Raw genomic sequence first — 20837 nt, forward strand, 5'->3', positions numbered from 1 at the left:
TGTAGACCTTAGGATGTAGCTCAATGGTGGAACACGTTAGAAGGATCTAACATGTGTAGGGTCCTACATGCAATCCCCTAAACCATGTGACCGTGTGACCACGTGACTGAGTAGCTGTACATGTGTGTATGCTGCTCCCACTGACATTAGATTTAAGCACCACTTTTAACATGGATTCAATGCCAGTGACATTCCAGAAGCAATCAAACTTCTCACACCAGATTGGAACTTTGGAGGCATCCAGCTTCGTGGATTTAGCGGCTACTAGGTACTCTGTGTCTCCAGTGTATAGATGGCTCAGCCCTTGAAGTGTTAACCAGTCTAATAAATCTACCACTTATGTGTGTGTGTGTGTGTGTGTGTGAGTGTTATGTTCCTGTACAGAACTTTGCCTAAAATACTCAACGAGGAACAGCGAGAGAATTCACTGTCCATAGGCGAAAAGACCAAGACTATAGGGTTAGATTTTCCTTTATTTTTCAGAGGGGAAACTGATGTAATTTCATACTATGGGATTTAACAAGGAGATCGTCTGATAATTACTATGATCTTACACCATACAACATTTGTTTTCTATCTAAACTGGGTTCTCTGAATTCTCAGTATAGAAAGCACTTTTCACACCACTGTGAGTCTCCCCTCAAGTTGAAGGGAACTTATTTTAAAACCCTTTACATCTTACAGTAAGGGCTGGCCACGATTCCCTTTGTATCTTTACCCTGGAGTGTCAATCCCATTGTGTTATAATAACTGGCTTGATTTTAACACATGGAAGGGAACTCCTTCACTGGAATACAGTATAAGCTTTCTGGTTTTAAAAAAGAAAACCGTAGGCTGGTAGGGATGAGGAGTCAACAGGAAAAGCCTGATGAATGTTCACTCCAAATATAAATCACAATAGGCCAATGTCAAAATTAAATTATCTCTAGACTTGAAGAGAATGGAGTGTAGCTTAAACAGTCATTGACAGCCGTCCACCTGCCCTGGATAGGAGCCTCCTCACAGATGAGAATGAGCGGGCCCTCCTGCAGACATGAACCCCCACCCCCCAACCCCGTGAGAAACATACTTCTCCCATTTAACCACCAAGATTGTGGTTGTAACTACAACATCACTTTGCCTGGTCTCTGCTCGTCTTCACTTTGGGCTATTAAATCTGCTAACTCAAAACTCTGCTTTATAGATTCGTTTGCTTTGGGGTTGGGAAGTGACTTCATACCAGATGAGAAATACAGTAAAAATAATTAATGTTGGGAATAATTTTCATTTTAATTAAGGGAGCTTCTCAGGTTATCCAAAATTATAAACTAACAGAAATGGAAGTCGTGTTACCCTGTCGGGAGTGGGGATGGTTATACTTCCCTTTACCATATAAGTGAAATAGCAAGTCGCTCCAAAGTTACTCTACGTGTTTCTTGTTGATTTAACATGTGAGTGTGATATGAAGAAAATCAAAATTAAAGGTTTGACCCAGTTAACTTTGCTTTGGCTTGTGGCCAAAGTTTCCTTACCTTTCTGGCTTGCATAGGATTATGCTACCATCTAAAAAAAGACACATTATTGAGATATAATTCACATGCTATATGATTCACCTATATTGAGTGTCCAGTTCAACCTTGATGGTTTATCTCCAAATAAATGTCGTCAATATCATATCAAATCTTGAACACATTTATCATCTTAGAAAGAAACTCTGCATTCTGGCTGCTGCTCTTATGCACATACATTTACAAGGATTTTGATGTGATGATTTGGTTGCGTATGTTCTGTGATGTTTAATCTTGGTGGGATTCATAATCCCACCAATTTGATGGGACTGATAATCAAATAGGAGACATATCTCTGGACACATGAAGGATTTTCCCAGACATGTTTAACTAATATGGGAAGACCCACCCTTAATTTGGATGGCACTGTCCCAAGGGCTCTGTTCCAGAATGGGCCTCTGTACCCCTCCCTATCCATGCTGAAATGGTGGGGCGATATTGTAGATGTCACCTTTAAGGCTTAGCACTCCACAGAGACTTGTTCTTTGCACTTTAACCAATGGTGAGGTTCTGTATTAGCCTCCATCCACAGCACAATGGCACTCCCGTGATAAGGATTAAGAGATACAATCATCTATGGGAACAGAGAAACATATTAGATGGTAGTTTGATACTATGTACATATAATGAGGTTTATATTAATAAAACTGATAGATTTTGCCGTCTATTGAAAGGAAAGTAAGAGAGGCACCAGTGCTCTTTCCCAATGTGAACCCCCACTGAGTTTCTTTCTGTCTAGAAACAACCTTGGCAGTTGAATTTCAAGGTTGAGTTGGTTGGTATTAGTAATTCAGGAATCGGGCAGCATCCCCTCTGAATGTGGATGGGCTTTTCACAGACAGAAAGAACTGAAGGAAGAAAAAACGATGAGCAGCATTCAGGGTCACCCCCTGGAGGCTTCCACGCAGGCTGAGGGGGAGGGAACTTTGTTATCACGCTGTCTCAGGCGGGGCCTCGCGAGACTCCTCTAACTAGTTGACTTCATTGAGATATAATCCGTATGCCACAAAATGTAAACACCTGCTTAACCCGTTCCGTGGACCTCACTTCTATTTGCTAGTCTCTGGTGGTTAGTAAGGTTGTTTCCCTGTTGTAGGGTAAGTTCATTTTAACTCTTTGTGCATGCGTGTGAGCTTTCTGATGGGATTTAAGTCCCGCTCCACAAGCTGAAACCCATACTTGGCACTGTGATTGGGAAAGACATGTCATAGGCCCAAGCGGAGAACTTACTACTATTTTTTTTTAACTTACTACTATTGCATTGCTAAATCGACATAGTACCAAGACAATTCCTAATGACTTATTGCACCCATGTGTCAATGCCTCCATCAAACGTCATTGAGGAGCTTCTATTTGTAGGAAATGGTGATTAACACAGGGACCCACAGAGAGCCAAGGAACAGAGAAGAGACTGCAAAATGCTCAGCATTAAGTGGGGCATTTATATCTCATCTCTTCCTCCCAAGACAATTGTTAGCTACAGGGGAAAGAGAGACAGCGTTTATGAGTATAGTCCCTGGTAAACTGTATCTGCTTTGGTGAAAGACCACACATCTAAGAATGTCTGGGCAGCACAAATCAGTCTTGACGGATTTTTAAAATAAAAGGGGCACAAAACTGGGTGTGTAAGAAAGGGGGGAGGGGTGGACCAGAGAAGAGTTAGAGGGTGAATATGATCAAAACACATCGAACAAAACTCTTAATGAACTAGTAAAAGATAAAATCCAAGTCTTTAAAGATGAACCTCTTTAGATCACATGATTCAATAATTTCAAACAACTGTAGATACCCAGTGTCACCACCAAGATCAAAATATGGCACCTCTCAAACAACTTCTTACTTCCAAAGCCAGTCCTGGCCATCTGAGCCTCCAGTGCTCCTTGTCACCATAGTTCCATCTGATTCGGAATTTCGCAGGGTTCCTCATTTAAACATCGTGCTCTCTAGTCTGTGCCTTTTCTGCCTCTATAACAAGATTTTGCTTTTAAAATGCTTCCAGCACAGTATCTAGATCGGAGCCTGCCAGGAGGATGGATGCAGATAATTATCAGCTTTTAGTTAAAAACTGGAGGCATCTAAACATTTGCAGGCAATGATAATGACTTTACCATGACAGGTAACCATAGGAGTCTCTTGTCTCATTTTCTTTGCTTTTCTAGCATTCATCTATCTTTTCCATTAGCAATATGAAAGGAGAATGAGGAAGATAGTTGTAAGAAAGTTTATCTTCCTTTGCCTTTGGGAAAAACATATTTTAAGTAAACAAATAGGAATAGTCTCATCTAATTGTGAAGTCTTGAAACTTTGAACTTTCAGCTTTGCCCATGAAGACATTTTCAGTAGCATCTTGCATATCCATATCCTTGATACAGGCCAGAGATCAATTTATGCCATATCCTCACTTCTAAAACACACTTGACACGTGAATGTCCTGTCGGCAATGTTCTCACCGTTCGGTTAATTATTAATAAACCACTCTCCAACTATAATATCGCCAGGGTTTGAATCACCAGACAGCTTTTCTCCAGTATCGTTTAAAGCTTTGGAACTGAACTGGCTCTTCTCCTTCGTGTGCAGGGAAGGGCCGGCCTTGCTCAGCATCTGGGCTCTGCTGAAAGGGAAGCCAGGCCTGGAGACGCGTTGCCCACAGCTTCTCTCACTGCGTGCAATGTATGCTTGTGTTTCCAGTTTGGCAGTGTGAGCCTCTCCCCTCAGCTGAAGTTCCAAATCTCTCTCTCAACTATCTAGGGCACATGAGAATTAACGTACTCATGTAGATTACAGGGCCCCAGCCCTCATTAACCTTAATATTGAAGGAAGTACAGCTTCTGCAGTTGGAGGAATGGCAATGTTCTCCTCAGCCAAACAGAAGTGTTTCGTGAGTGGAAGACGAGCTTTTTCAGGGAGTAGTTTACCCGGTGTGTGTCTGCTACTGAAAATTCCACACACGCTTATAATATGTAAAGTATGTAACATATATTCTATGTCTCTGGATTTGAGGGCCTCTTCATACAGTATTTTAAAACTTGAAGCTTCTTATGTGGTATATCAAGGTGCTATTCTGCATTTCCTTGATGCCCACTGAATCCTTGAGGTCTTCAAATTCTCACCTTTTTCCACAACAGGAAGCTAATTGCCATTTGCTGAAGAATGGAAGACTAGATATTTCATTCTTAAAATACCAAAGGTGAGTTTATTCAGAGCTTTCTTCTAGACATCAGACTTTGCACTCTGCTTGCTTCATCAGACCTTTGCTACAATGGAATTTAAGTGCTGAGGGAATCTCATGCTTTGTCCCTTCCCTTTGGTGAATGTAAGTTTTGTCGGTGACACGGGTTAGTGGAGGTAACATCATGAGGGGAATGAAGAAGAGAGAGCAGGATATAAATTCACAACCTGGGCGAGTTGGAGAAATGCGCACAGATGGGAGATGAGATCCACGATAGCAAAGCCGTGAGGCCCAGAGACCGGGGCGGTGGTTTAGAAGATGAGTGCTTTCTAGGAACAAATGGATGGAAATGCAGGCAGTGGCTCCTCATTCACAGACCTGGCACCCATGACGCACTCACTTTTAACCAACCCCTGTTGACACCTGCACCCAAGATGAGGGCTTGACTTTCCCAAAAAGAGAGGCAAAACTTTTAGAGTGCTCTTTTTCCTCTATCCTTTTCCTGAAAGTCACTTTTCTCTTGACACAGGCCAACAGACAAATGAAAACTGAATGATTTGCCTAATGATTTTGATCTATATTCTTCAAACTGTGGGAAATAATCAATGGACATATCTTGGAATCTGTCACATAGATTCCAACACCATATTAAATATTAACCAAAAATGGCAGAGAATAGGAAAGTGTACAGTGAAGGTAAATGCTTTATAAAGCTCTGCTTTAGGACAATCCATATGTATAAAGTACAACATAAATTGCCTTTTTGGTAAATAGTTTGGTATATAGTAATACATTTTAAGTTCTTCCTTAAAACAAATTTATCCAAAAACTTAGACATAATAAAGCAGCAATAGTTGCAAAACAAACTCTGCTTGTATCTTCAGTTTCCAAATGATAATATTGTTCATCTCTTCCATTAGTTTATAATGAATGAATTCTCTGTTCCATTCTACCAAAGGCAGATCAGATTTCTATCGTACTGGAAGAAATCCTTCCTGGGGGTCTTTAAGGTCAGGTGGGAGTCTTTCCTGAAAGGTCTTGGAAAGCCACTGGGGAAAGAAAGGCGAGAAGGAGAGTTGAGGCAAACCTCACGGACACTGTGGACGGCTCAACCCAGCTCTCTATTTTTTATGAAAGAGACACAGCATCTAGTATAGTTTGAAAGTTGCCATATCCAGGACATTTACATCTCATCCTGTTCGTAAATAATGGACTCAAAGAACAGCAAACATTGGAGTGTATGCTACCTGAGAGAAGCCAGACTAAGTTTTGATAATGAAGAAACTGATCTCTCAGGCTCGGCACTGAGTTAACCAAGAAAGCCTTCCGTTGATGAAGGCCAGACGTCTTCTGCTGGTGCTGGTAAGGTGGGAACTGAAACTTCCTTTTACAGCTATAATGTACAAGAAAGACCAGCATCTCACTCAGAGCCCCTGACAATCTCATTCGAGAATCACTTATTCTTTCCGCTCAGCACTTCTTAGAGAACTGGATGGGCAAGCAGCAGAGGAGTCACCAGTGTCCCTGCCATCCTATTTCCCCAGAACTGCTTCAGCCAGCATGACCTCACTGCTTTACCAGCATTGTCCCTTCCATGACTTCACGCTCTGCTCTAGAAAACACTGCTCGGCATATTTGAAGAATGACTCCAGGTGGTCTCAGAAGTCACATACAGAAACTTGGTCCTCGTTTCACGAAGGTCTTGTTACATGCATGGCATGGAAAATTTAAACTCCACTAGGGAGTGGAGACCTACAGAATAAAAACCAAAGAGAACTAAACGCAGACTTCACAACACCGAAGAATCACTAGTGCTTGTATAAGAGGCTCAAACACGTGTAACTAGAGATGAGTGTCATGCCCAAACCAGGTAACTAAGCAAAAACTGGTGCTGTTTCAGAACTCTCTAACCTTTGGAACAATTACTTTCACTGTTCCCCCTTCCTCTTCCTTGCTCTTTAACACTTCCCTCTTCCAACTTCAAAAAGAAATCAGAAGCCGTAAAAAGAAACTTTGTCCGTGTTCATAGTTACTGTCGGTTGTCAACTTGCCACACCTGGGAAGAGAAATTGAGGAATTTCCTCCTTTGGGTTGATCAATGACTGTGTCTGTGGGTTGTTTTCTAGATAACTCATTGATGCAGAATGACCTAGCCCACTGTGGTGGGTAGCATCTCTAGGCAACTAGGTCTGGGGTACAGGCCAGTGAGCAGCACTCATCTACCTTTATTGTTTCAAGCTCCTGCACTGAGCTCTTGTTTTTTTGTTTTTGTTTTTGTTTTTGTTTTCTCAATGAAGAACTGTAACCTTTGAGTTACCTGGTAAGTAACCTGGTCCATGTTTTGTCCCAACAAAGCAAAGTGGGAAAGCTGGAGTCTCACACCAATCTGCATGTTCATCTTCCCTTCAGAAAGCACTCTGCCTAAAACTGACATTCTATTTTAGCTTCTGGCTTCTCTCTCCTTTTCATAGACAGAATTCTCCAAGTTGTGGTTCCCTATTCCTCTACATCCCACACCTTTCAGTTCAGTCCAGTCTTCTCTTGATTCTGCTAACACTGTTTTGTAAGAGAAGGTCTCTGCTGACATCCATCTTGCTGATCCCTAGAGGATTTTCCTTGCATTTATCATTTTCTTTGAGTGATCCAATTCCTCTGCTTCGTGTTTCAGCCTCGAAGTTCTCTCCTGCTTGATCCATTTGAGGAGACCTTGTTTTGGACTTTTTATTTTACTTACTGAATTTTTTTCATTTCAAGTTTTATTTCAGTTTAGGTTTTCTTCAGAAATTCTCTCTTTATATCTTGAATTGTTTAATTTCTTTCAGCTGTTTGTGATTTCATGGTCTTTGTTCCAGCATTTATTCATATTCTTTCTGGGCACCTCATGTATATTTATAATTGCTATCTTGCAATAACTGTCTCATGTGTCATCCAAGGGTTTTTCTCAGGAATCATTGCTGTGAGAATGCTGAATCCCAGAGGAGACATATTGTCTTGGTTGTCAGTGATGTTTGTGTTTTGCCGTGGACCTAGACATCTGGAGTTAGGTGGCTGGTAGTTTCTCTATGGATGTTTACTCTACCTTTGTTGAGTACACATTTGGGTATCTGTTTGCTCTTACCACAGTTTGTCAGGCTTTAGGCCAGCTGAATGTTTGGAGGTCAGCCATAGGGTCACTCTGTGTTGGTGTGTGAATGGAGTAACCGAAGGGGTCCCGGCTTAGCTAGTGGTAGACAAAGCCTCCGGGCACAGGTACAAACTTTCCACAGAGCCAGCTGCAAACCCTCCGAAGGCTGTGGAAGGTTCAAGTGTTCCTCTGGTGGTTGTGGTCAGGGATAGACTCTTGTGGGGATGTTGCTACTTGGGGAGTGAGGGCATAGGGTTCAGCTTGACCCTTAGGCAACAGGGCTGAGGTGATGGAGGGAATGGGTAGTGAGTGCTGCATAGGTGGGGCTCATGGGACTCAGCTTTTTTCATTCATCACAGCTTACTATTTCCTGCTGTAGAAACACTCTCTTTACTGAATTCACTTTTTTTTCTTCGAAACTTCAGCTGTTCTGTGTCCTTTGCAGGATCAGCACTTGCCTATCCCTATGAGGGAATTTCTCAGCACCAAGAATGTACCATGCTGTATTTCCTCCCTGAATTCATAGAACAACTTCCCTGTTTTTAATTCCCACCTGTTTCAAACTTTCCTATTCATTTGGCTTCTTGGATCTCTCTTAAATATCTCAAGGGCACTTAATTTTAAATTGTCCAAAACCAAGTTTATAATCTTCTCCACAAACTTGGTCACACTCCATGCCTCCACACCTCTCTAAATGTTAATTGTCCATTCTACTGAGCTTGGGACTCATCCCCACTGTCTTTTTCTCACAGAGAGCCATATGTCATTTTGATAGTCCTTCTAGATATCTCTTTAATTCTGTCAATGAATTTTATCTCCTCCTTTTCGTTCTCTTCCTCAAACTCCCCAGGCCTAGACTGATGTAGAAAGCTACAATAATTCCCATATGTTCTGAGGCAGAAAAGAAAGATGGAGACCTGAGAGGCAAGCATGAGAATGGTCTGCATGCTTGTCAGAAGATGGACTCAAAATTCTTCAGTTGCCCATGAAGACAATCTGTGTTTCTAAAAGACAGGAAATAAGCTGTGCTTACTTAGGGCCCAAGTGGGTGGGTTTCAGGCGCTTTCTTGTCATCCCTAAACTTCTCCACAATAAGTACACCTATGGCTTTGTTTACAAAAGAAGATTAAATGTCTTTTAATGACTCTCCAGGTCTGTTTCATACAGGCTCATCTTAGAAATCTTTCCTGTGGTGAAGCAGGAGTCCTGGTTATGTCTGAATGCAGGTGTCTAAGGGAAAGGAGACACTTTAGGACACTGTGGAGGATGGAGTGGAGCGTTGTCTCCATCCTGATCACTGGTGACATTTTCTCTTCTCCCTGCAACTCCTCCTGCCAGCTCGACATCTTTTATAAGGAGTGATCTGAAACCAAAGCTCTGTTTAATCTCCCTCGACTACACATCCTCCTTGGTGACTTTCTGCTCCTGTGCTCCACAAAACCTTGTCTTCCCTTCTAGCCTCATCTCTCACCCTTTTCCCCAGCCCCAGTCCTGGCTCTCCCTGTCCTCCTCTGCCCTCTGTTCCCACTGCCAGACTGTTGCTTCTGCTGCTCTGTGCATCGAGAAAGCTCCTCTCCAACCTGCCCTCCACCTGGACAAGGATGACAATAGTTTACATCTTGTGAATGACTGATTAACATCTGACTTCTCTTCATACTGCTTCCACAGGGGCAGTAACGTTGTCTTTATTGTGTTATCTTCAAGATTTAAGAGCATCTGCCAAACAACAGATGCTTCAGAAAAACAATACAACAGGAGTTGTTTCTCGCTCTTCTTCACCCCTCTTCTTCATTGCACTATAGTATAATTGGAGGCTGGCCTTCAAATATGCTCATCGGCAGTTTCCACTCATTTTTTTGAATATCCATAGGTCTCATACTAATACTAACTATTCAAGTATAAAGCTGAGGGGTTTTTTTTGTTCCTGTTTTTTTTGTTTTGCTTTTTTCAAGAAGGGGTTTCTCCATTTAACTTTGTCTGTCCTGTCACTCTGTAGACCAGGCTGGCCTCAAATTCACAGAGATCTGCCTGCCTCTGCCTCCCCGAGTGCTGGGATCTGTTTTTATTAATTCATATATATCATTTTCATCCATTTTGAATACTAAATTGCATGTCATACTAAAATCAGTTGTGTAAACCATATGAAATCATGAATAAGTCACAATATCTTGATACTCCCATAGTCATTTTTTAAAAATCTTTTATTTAGTAAGCTTTTTGTAATGCTGAAGAAGAAACTCAGTTCTGTCTCCCTAACCTCCACTCCCAGCTTATTGTTACTGAACTTTTGGATTACTTCATTTGTTTGTTAGTTGACATGATCTGACTATGTAACCACTGGTGTCATTAAACTCATTACATAGCCCAGGCTGGCCTTGGACTAGAGATCTTCTTGTTTCAGTCTCTAAACTGATAGGAGGAGTACATGTTCATTCCAGAATACTTAGTTTTAGTATACTGTTTACTTTTCCCCATTTGCTGAATTTTATGGACATAATATGCTTGTCATTTTCAGCCATCTATATTTACATTCTTGTTGGATTAGATATGACTTATTTGCCTCAAAACTCATGTGCTGAAGTCTTGGTCCTCAGTGCAATGTTAAGAGGTGAGGATGTAGAGAAGTGATTGGATCATGACACCTTTGACCTAATCAGTGGATTGATATGTTAATGAGTTCATAATTGATGGCATTTTTGTGAATTGGTGGAAACCAAAAGATGGGAAGAAAGTCACTAGCAATGTGTCCTGGAAGGTTGTGGGTTTTTTTTTTTTTTTTTTTTAGAAGGTTGTCTCTTATCCCTTGTCCTGTCCTTCTCTTCATCTCTGTTTCTTGTCTGCTGAGATGTGAACAACTTTTATCAGTCAGGTCCTTCTTGCCTGATGTTTTTTTTGCCTTGCCACAGGTGGAGAAGCAATGAGGGCAGCAGACTTCGACTGAAATCACTGAATTTATGAGCCAAAACAAACCTTTCCTTAAGTTGTTTATTTCAAGCGCTTTCTCACAGCAAAGAAACAAGCAAGCAAAAAAAAAACCTTAAGAAGCACAGATGCCAAATCCTAACTCCCTGCATGGTGGAATTTGGAGCTCGGACCTTTGTGGTGCATTTGTAATTCCATAACGTCATGAAAGTGGGTCATCATTATGGGATTCGTGTTGTCTCCTCACACTTCAACCTTTCCTTTTCACCTCACCTTTTCACACTCCGCCTTTTCCCCATGCTTTCCACCTTAAGAGGACTCAGCAAGAAGAAAGATAACTAAGCTAAGGAAAGAGTGTTTTCTGGCAGCCTGAGGTACTGTGGGAAATGAGTATCTTTTCTTGAAGCCGTGCTGTATACCCAGGACACCTGCTACCGCAGCAGATGATGAAGCCGACTCTAACCAAGCCAATGTTCTCTTTTTTTTCTCTGTTTTCTGTACAGTCTAGAAGGTTTGCACTGTATTTCTATTCTTCTGGTGCTTTTCTTTAAGCATATAATGTATATCTGCCAGCAATCTATGCATCTCTGGCCATTTTGCTCTATTTTTCTTTCATCACCATTTTACCCACGTTAACATGGACAGGAGATGATTTTGAAAATCAGGGATACATTTTTTCCCCTCATATTCTGCTCAGGGTTTACTTCCTTTCTTTGTATCTCTGTGCAGCCTTTTCAGTGAAACATCTCTGATAGTAAATCTTTCTGTTATTTGTAAAACACAAACAACCCTGTGCTTTTGCCTTTTGTCATGAATTTGGGGGCCTGTAGAGGCACAGAAAACTGCAAGACAGAGCTTATATCTGTAGGAGGACACTGATGATATTTTTCTTTTTGCAATTTCATAGCCCAGTTCTTTCATGCTGAGTATTATTTGTATATTTAAAAAAATTGAAAACAGTAAAATATGATAGAAACTGAAATACTTTGACCATTGGTTTATCAAATCAATACCAAAATCTTTGTGTGTTCTGATCATATTTCTGCAAGGTTTTCTCCAAGAACCATTGGACATGATGCTGTTGCCATGACACCATATAAGTAGTCCCTTTCTTTAGCTGTCAAAATAGAGGAGTCCTACTATTCTGGGTTCAAGTTTTAGCTGTTCTGGGCTGCATTTAATAGCACAACTTTCATGCAAATGTGCTTTAAATGATGCATTTTATCTTGACATTAGAAATTCTCCTTCCCATGATGGAATGTGTGGTCTACCTTCATTTAAGACTTAAGTGAAAGTAGGAAGAAGTCACAGGCAGCATTCACTGGACAGAGGGATGGCTTTGTTCTCTTCTTGATTTCATAACAGTCACATACATGGCTGCAGCAACACTGCAAGCATTGGTGCGTGCATGGAAGTTCAAAGCACATGCAGTCTAGAGCCACCAGCTCTCAAGACCACAGAGAAAATCGTATTTCTAAGGAAACTGCAGTTGGTAGCACTGTCTCAGAGGCTCTGGTAATTGGTCAACAGAAGAAATCTGGTTTCTATTTACACAGAACTCCAGCAAGTCAATTAATCCAGGCTGTACTTTTATTTCTAGCACACTGTGTTTGGATTCCTGTTTTCTTCTGGGCTTAGCTTTAAATTGTTTTCTGCTCCTATTACACCCAAACCTACAGATTGTATGCAGTCCAAATTAGTTTTTCCCAGTAATTGTAGTCAATAGATTTCCTTAAGAGAAGAAAAGGTATCAAATCACCACTGACATCAGAACCCGCTCAGTAACATGTGCCTCCAAACTGGCCAGGAGAAATTCATCACAGCACAGACACTATTCCTTATGTGTAGCAGGCATTTATGTACAAGTATATTGTTTTCATGATTCATTATGTTTAGGATTTCCTTACTAGAGAATTCCAGTGAATGCATCAATGGGAAGAGTACAATTCTGAGGCTCCAATTAATAGGGGAGATAACACATGTATTTACTCCCATCCCCTTCAGAAATATCAACCATTCCAACAGCAAAGCAATTTTAAGAAGGCATACATTCTTAAGATCAAAGAGAAAAAGGAAGCTGAAAAGTAGACAGAGCTGATTGTGACTGACAGTTAACTGTAGAAATAGCTTGCAGGAACTAAGGATGAACAAAAATAAAAACGTAGCTAGGAGCAGGATTGAAATCACTCCCTACCCCTTAGCTTACAGAATGTTGAGAGCTGCGGGGTACACTGTCCAAGCAGGAGACTGGTGGCTCCTATCTGGAGAATCAAATCATGTCAAGGAAAGATAAAGACTACTGTCTTGAGGGTCCCTAATTCAGCGGTCCAATGAGGTAAGCAAGATTGCTGCTGCTATGAGGAGCTACAGCGTGCATTGTTGGTAAATAGGGACCATGTCTGGTCTCTACTCTCTAGAAAGCACTAGCATCTCCCGGTGTCAGGGCCTTTCCTCTGACCAAGAACCACAGCTTTATACTGAAGCTTAAAGCCATCAAGTTCCATTCATGCATACAGAGTCTCCAGCCAGTTTCTTAGTGCTTTATTCACATTAGACGTGAGTTGACAAGCAGATATCTGAGAAGTAAAGTCATTAATGCAAAAGGTGGAGTTGGAAGTAAACTTAAAATGGTTTTAGAAGCTGGCTGCGGAGGCGCATGCCTGTGATCCCAGCACTCTGGCAGGCAGCGGCAGGTGTATCTCTGGGTGTTCGAGACAGCCTGGTCTACAAATGGAGTCTAGGACAGCCAAGGTTACACAGAGAAACCCTGTCCCCCCCAAACAAAAACAAAAACAAAAACAACCCCCCCCCAAAACAAAAAGTTTTAGAGGCAGAAAAGTCTGCATCAGAAGATAAGCAAACTTGAAAAATTATCATTCTCATGACTGGCAATATAGCTCATTTGGTAGAGTGCTTGCTCTACAAGCACGAGGACCTGAGTTCAAATCCAGAACTCCTATGTAAAAAATCCGATATGGTAGCATGTACCTATAACTCAGTTCTGGTGGTGAGACAGTAGGATCAGTAAGGCTTACTATCTGATTAGTGCAGCTAAATCAGTGAGCTCCAGGCTCTGTAAGAGACCCCGTCTTAAAACAAAGATCTATGTTGTTGGATGAAGATGCCTATGTGACCTCTGGCTTTCTTTTATATGCATGCACACACAAACACAGGAACACACATGAACACACATGAAAATCCACCACATACGTGCATTAAAAAAGAGGAAAAACTCTCCATACACAGGGAAAAATTCAGTTCAAATGAATTCTTAGCAATCGACATTATGATTACAGAAAAAAAGTGCAACAAAAATAGGAGAAAAAAATGAAAAAAATATCCAAGAAAGTACAGTAAAGAAATAGATAATTAAAAAAAACACAAAAATCAGCAGGTCAGATCAGTCAGAATCTATTTGACAAATCCTTGGAGGAAACAACAGAACAAGTCAAAGTGAAGATGAGAAAGGAACCACCAAAAAAATAAGCCGCAGGCCCTGTCCCAGAATGGAAGTATGCAAGATTTTCTTTTAATCGAGATGGCCCTCTGAGTTTCTAGCTCCATTGATGATCCACACTAAAGCATGTCATTGTGAAATTTTAGAACAGAAGAGACAAAGAGGAGATTAAAAAAGCATTTGAGGAAAAATTTGCAGCTGGGCTGGAGCACAAGTTCTACACACCTGGCTCCCAGGAAGCTGAACTGGTAGGACAGCAAGCTCCAAGTCTTCAAGCCCAGCCTAAGCAATTTCTGTGAGATTCTGTCTCAAAATAAAAAGTAAAAAGAGGGTAGAGGATGTAGCCATTAGGCAGAGTGCTTGTCTAATATACCCAAGGACCTTGCTCTTAGATATGTATATATTTACCCTTGGCTTCATGCAACTGAGCAAAATAAACACTGCTTTAAGCATTAGTTTGGGGATATGGTTTTGGGCTTAGCCATTTCCCAGCTGTAAGACTTAAGCAGGTCACTTAATCTCTCTAAATCCCAGGTTGATAATCAGAAAAATCAAGAATTTTATTCAGTAAACTAACACGAGAATGCCTCTCTGCCCTGGTGAATTGTAGCAGTGCAATTCTTCACTTCAAGTCCAAGAACAGAAGGGACTGGCAGTCTGGGATGTGCATAGAGTGTGGGAGAGGGGTATTTGCTTACTGTCTGCATTGCTGAGACAAAATGCTGGACAAACATGACTTAAGGGAGAGTTTATTTGGGTCACAGTTATCTGGTATATTTCAGGGAAGTCATGGAGGCAGGAGTGGGCTGGTCTTCAGTCATAGGGTAATTAATGATGGCTGGTGCCCAGACAGCAATCTCCCTTTAGGGCACTTTGAGACTCCAGCCCATGGAATGGCATTGTCCACATTAAGGATGGGTCTTGCCACCTCAGTAAACTAATCTATAAAAGTCCTCACATATGCGTTCATGGTGATTCTAAATACCAACAAGCTGACAAGGGGCAAAAAAGAAAAAGTACTACAGTCATGCATTTATGGATCACTTCCTATGTAGCGGGTAACATGTCACGTTCTCAGCCCAGTTATATTGTCGGCCTTCTAACGGTGGAGAAATATTAGTGCTCAAAAAATCCAAAGTAATTTGGCTCCGGAAATAACTGCATAGCAAGATTTAGGCTCAATCTATCATGTTTATATGTTATTCTTTCTTCAAAAACAGTATTAGAAAGAGTAATAGACCTACATAAGGAAAAGGATAAGGTCTGCAAGAATTCTGGGAAAAGGCAATGGCAGAGAGGAGTGTTGGTGTGTGGATTTACTGGCTGTGGAGAAATCTGGTCACACAATCTCTCTCCCACCAGTGTCTTAGCACTGCCCTATGCATGAAGCTTCACTCAGCAAATATTTGAGCGTCTATTCCATGTCAGGGATTGTTCTAGGCGCTTAAGTATATGAAAGTAAACCCAAAGTAGAACAGGAGAGATAAAATAATCCCCTGCATCAGAGAAATTTGCAGTGTAGTAATGAGAAGTGCTGCTATAGCGCATGAGTGCTGACATGCTAGGGGAGCACCCAACAGCGGGTGGAGAAAGATGGGAGCAGGGCAGTCTACTCAGGACTGACCCTAGAGGAGCAGGCAGGGTGAGGAGACAGCTGTAAGAGAGTTCCCAGGCGGTGAGAGCACCACGGTGAATTAGGGGGACAGCGGCTATCTCAGTCCAGCCAGAGTATAGAGGAGGTTCTGTAAGAGACGGGACTGAAAAGATCTACAATGGTCAGTTGATATAAGAATCCACATCCTAGAAAGTCTGGATTGTTGGGTTTTAATATATTAACGTGGGAAGGAAGATAGGGGCTTGCAAGTGCGTGCTCATTGCAGTATGAAGGGCGCACTGGGAGGAGGAAGGAGGGAAGCAGGGAAGTCAGCAAGGAGGCTGCTCAATTATCCATGGAAAGCTATAAGTGATCTGAACCACGTAGTGGTAGAGATGAAGAGAGTCAAATGGATTTAAGGAAATCCGGAAGCACTTAGTTCCCAACCATGCCTACTCCATCTTCTGCCAAGATCTTCGTCACAGGACCTGCTCTGGAACTTGAAAGAACAGAGCAGACCCACGCGGAGAATCAGTTTGTTCATTGTGTGCCCACCCACATTAATTCCACACACCCCCATTAACATTATGGAATAGAAAGAGATTTAGGGACAACGAGCCAGAGACTGCCAGGGGAAAGGATTAGAAGTGGACATTCTTGGCAGAGGTGGCACATGGGAATGTGGGAAGGAACAGTCCATCAGGTTTTGAAGTTATATGAAGCTCTGTATAGTAAGAATGAAGGCAGTATGGAAACTGGACAGGTGAGTAGGTAAGAGAGGTGGGAAGAGGCCAAGTTCAAAAGAACTTCCTGTATATGGTCCAACCTACTCACAGGACTGCAAGGACTACTGGAGAACGACAGGTTGACCAGAGCTAGTTATACAAATGCCATTTCACTGGGAGCATAAAAGAGAGTTTAGGAGACAAACAGGCACTTTCGGAGGACCTGGGTCAAATCAGCTGTGAGGAAAGAAAGGAAATGGAGAAGAGGTGCATTTAGAGATACTTAGGGAATAAATGGGTCATCATGGCTTGATGAATGGGTGAAAAGACAGGAACAGACATCTAGGCTTTTGGTTTGAAGAGCGTGGTCATATTTTTAAGTCAATGTTTCATAAAAATAAACTAAAGAAGGACGGTAGTGGATCAGTCAGGGCCCCACGGGAACTGGATGACTCAGTTGTGATTTCTGAAGATTGTTTTCATGAAGGAATGAAGTATAGAACTCAACAAGAGATAGAGACTCAAGCACCCGAGGTCTAACAGCAGTAGGGAGATGTCGCTACCTGGAGGTTTGAAGGTGTAGGGAGCAAAATAGAATTACCAGAATGTTGTGAGGGTTGAAGGGCATCGCAGAAACTGTACCCACAGAGATTCACTGGAAACAACCAAAGCTGGCCACCGCCTGGCCTCATGCTCATTCCAATTCTCCAGCTTTTGCTAGGACACCATACTGCTCAAACCTGAATGCACGTCTCAAAGAAGTCATCAGTAAAGAATAAGCCTCCCAGGGAAGAGCTGAACACTTAATGGCCAAGAGAGGATCTGGAGAGCAAGGAGACCAAGCAACTAGGAAAGGACTTTAAGAGGAGGTAATTAATCTTGTCAATAGTTTGGCATCTAGATGTCTGTGGGGCAGCTCTATTAGGCACAGCAGTGTTCTAAGTTGTAGATGAATCTTTGGACACCACTGCCAAGTTTAGTGATCCTTCCTTCTCAAGGACTCTTAGGAGAATTAGATATAATATTGATCCGTTAAAAGGTGCTTGGAGATTAAGTATGCATCTTGTATTCCACCAAGAAGTCACAACAATCCTGTAGTGTATACAATTCAGTAGGAGTATGGGAACTCACATGTTTCATCAATAGTTGGCAAGATGTATAAAGTTCTATGAAAGAGGGAACAGAGCAGCAGGCCATCTCTGTGATGGGAGTCTTGCTCTATAGCCCAGGCTAGCCTTAAAGCTAAATTCTCCTGAATACTTAGATGACAGGCATATCCAACCCCATCTTACCACAGACTAAACTCTCCAAATCTTTGTGATAGCCAACACACACTTTCCACAGACATATACAAACTTCTGTTTGGGAGTAATCTATTTTCCCATTTTTTTTTAAGTTTTAAAAACATTACCTAATGACATCCGTAAATATATATGCTGTCACTTCGAATATAGTTCTGGGAAAGAAGTGTAGTGTAATGGCCCAACACTTGCCTAGAAACACTGTTTATGTCTCTCTGTGTGTGTGCTCATACAGACATGTGCAGTGTTAAAGATGGGAATTAAGGGCCTGTGCTCTCTACTGCTGAGCCCTTTCTAACCCAGAAAATAGGTACTTTGAATGAAACTGAAACCTATTCAGCCTAACTTATTCACCAGAGAACCTTCAATGTTCTAGTGCATTGGCAACTGTGCTCCTGACAGTCGGAGTGCACAGACCGACACTGTGGCTCTTCCTGCACCTGGGAGGTCACATGACTGCACTGCCTGCTGCTACTGTTATCGAGCTGTATAGGCACTTGCTGACTCATGATTGTGATTTTTCTCTGGAGCTACAGAAAGTATTTATAAGTGTCCTCAGTAATGGCAAACTCGTCCTCTGAAGGGAAGGTTGATTTTGCAAACAGCTACAAGTCACTGGGTACCAATGGCCAACATGAAAAACTTTCCCAACTTGTAACTCATAGTAGAGGGAAGTTGGACCTGACCTCACAGCTGCCTGCTATGCAATGCAGCTGCCAGACATGTTTCAAAATCTTTTCTTAACTTTAGACTTATTAAGACATGCATTTTCAGTTCTACTAATGAAAATACATTTGGGTAACCAAGTTATTTTGGTTGGCTCATAAACTGTGGTAAAAAAAAAAAAACCCAAAACAAACAATAAAACAAACAACAACAACGAAAGAAAAAAAAAAAACAAGGTGGATATTTTAAATAATGAAAGTTTTCTTCACTACTAACAAGGGGCTCTGAAGACACTCCCCAGATAGGAGCTTATAAACAAACATTCTTGAGTTATGACACCATGCTTGGAACAAGAATGTTTGTTTGTTTATATGAGCTCTTTATTTGCATGTATGCATGCATGACAGAAGAGGGCATCTCAGATTCCATTACATATGGTCGTGAACCATAGTGTAATTGCTGGGAATTGAACTCAGGACCTTTGGAAGAACAGCCAGTGCTCTTAACTGCTGAGCCATCTCTCCAGGCTATCTGTGTAGTTTTTTTAAAGACACGACTTTTAGTCTCTTTAGAATTGCCTGTCAGTAACAATGTTGGTCCTACTTGGTAGTTGAACTCTTCAGTTATCTTTGACAGTTGTTCCACTTTTAAGTAAGTTTCAAGACATTGCCAAATATTAATGTCTTGGCAAATTTCTTTCTGTGAAGACCCCCCCGCACACACACCCCACCTAGATTTCACTCTAGACTTTGCTGAACTACAGAATGGAGGCAAAGTTGGGCTTTTTGAGGGGTAGAAGGAGAGAAAGAACACAGAAACCTGGACTTAATTTGGATAACCATTCTTACCATATCTCCGAATTTATAGATGCCAGAGAGCAGTCTTGCACAATTTGTTTACTATGACTAAAGATGAACAAATTTAAAATTAGTGGATGAGGCATCACAGTAGGTAATTTGCTGCCAAGATTTATCCACTTGTGGTTTCTGTTGGCCATTATAATGAGGGCCTATTGTTTTCTTCATAAATAAATTGCATTACAAATATGGGATGTTTGCTGAGATGTCATCTGACTCATTTACCTGTTGGTGGATATAAGCATCTGTTAAACCTAGAGATTTGTTTCTTCAGTGTAACAAATCTTTGAAGGAAGGCAGGTATATGCATGAGGGTATTCACTGAAGTCTAGGCAGCTGGGATCTGCAGGAGCAGTATCCCATTCTTTCCTTGGTGCTGTTCTTGCTGTTGTGGTCAGAATGTGAAATGCCCCATATACACTTAGACGTCTGAAGATTTGACCACTCTTTGGGAAAGCTGTGGAACCTTTGTGTCAGCTGTGGCAACTGTTTTGGGGTGAGGTGGTGTTTTATAGATAAGTAATCACTCTCCACTAATTCCTGACTGTGGATGCAAAGTGACCACGCAGCCTAAGACTCCCGCCATTATACCTTTCTTTCTCGGGGTGATAGAGTGTATTGCCTCAGACTGTAGGCAGAAATAAAGATGCCCTCCTGAACTTGCTTCTTGTCGGCTACTTGATCAGAGAAACTAGAAATGAAATATGCCTCTCTATTCGAATCTTACTGCAATGCAAATAGAGCACCCTCTTGGATTTTAGCAGACAAGCCAAATAGGCTCAGGGGTTAGAAGCACCTGCTCACTCTTACAGAAGAGCCAAGTAATTTCCAGCAACCCATTTGGGATACCTCACAATCACCCAAGACTTCAGCTCCAAGGCACCTGACGCCCTCTTCTGGCCTCTGAGGGTGGTACGCTCACATGAACATCTCCACATGGAAACATACATATACACATAATTATTTTTAACCTTAGAAAATAAGCTCACTCATATTACTCCTTTCTTGCATGCCTTCAAATGGTACACATGACTGTTAGGAAGCTACTTAAGCGTCTTTAACCTAACGTATTAAATTCTACTTGAATTAATGCCTACCTGCTTCCCCAGCCTTGTCTCAAGCCTCTCCCTGCTTTGCCGAGCCATGGAGACCACTCAGTCCTTTGGACATGCTGCTCTATCTTACTTAAGGTCTGTTTTGAACTGTCTCTCCAGCTCAGAATGCTGCACTCCCAGCCTTTCATTTGCGTTTCACCTACGGCTCCTCTAGAACTCAGCTATAGCACATCTTTCATCACCCAAGCCTTCCCACGGAGTGGGTCAGCCTTTCCCAGCTCCATTACACATCACAGGCTGTATATCTTAGAGCTATCAATAGCCTTTTTTAAACCACAGTCTTAAACTTAAACTTTGGCGTCTGAAATGATTTGATTCATTATTCTTTGGCTAAAATGAAGATATCTCTCTGACTAGATT

The 20837-nt window shown here is 41.7% G+C and overlaps 1 long non-coding RNA gene across 7 annotated transcripts in view; it reads right to left on the reverse strand.

Moving 5' to 3' along the window:
* Positions 1-20837, reverse strand: part of LOC110555970 (uncharacterized) — a 53928-nt gene that overhangs the window by 25917 nt on the left and 7174 nt on the right. For 6 of the 7 annotated variants that reach the window (XR_009587296.1, XR_002476855.2, XR_009587297.1 and 3 more), the window contains one exon: positions 1999-2121. This is a non-coding gene — a long non-coding RNA (uncharacterized LOC110555970). Of the gene's footprint in view, positions 1-1896; positions 2122-20837 lie in introns of all 7 variants that reach the window. The other variant, XR_009587298.1, reaches the window with a different exon arrangement.

Source organism: Meriones unguiculatus, chromosome 18 (genome assembly GCF_030254825.1).
Source record: "Meriones unguiculatus strain TT.TT164.6M chromosome 18, Bangor_MerUng_6.1, whole genome shotgun sequence".
NCBI lineage: Eukaryota > Metazoa > Chordata > Mammalia > Rodentia > Muridae > Meriones > Meriones unguiculatus.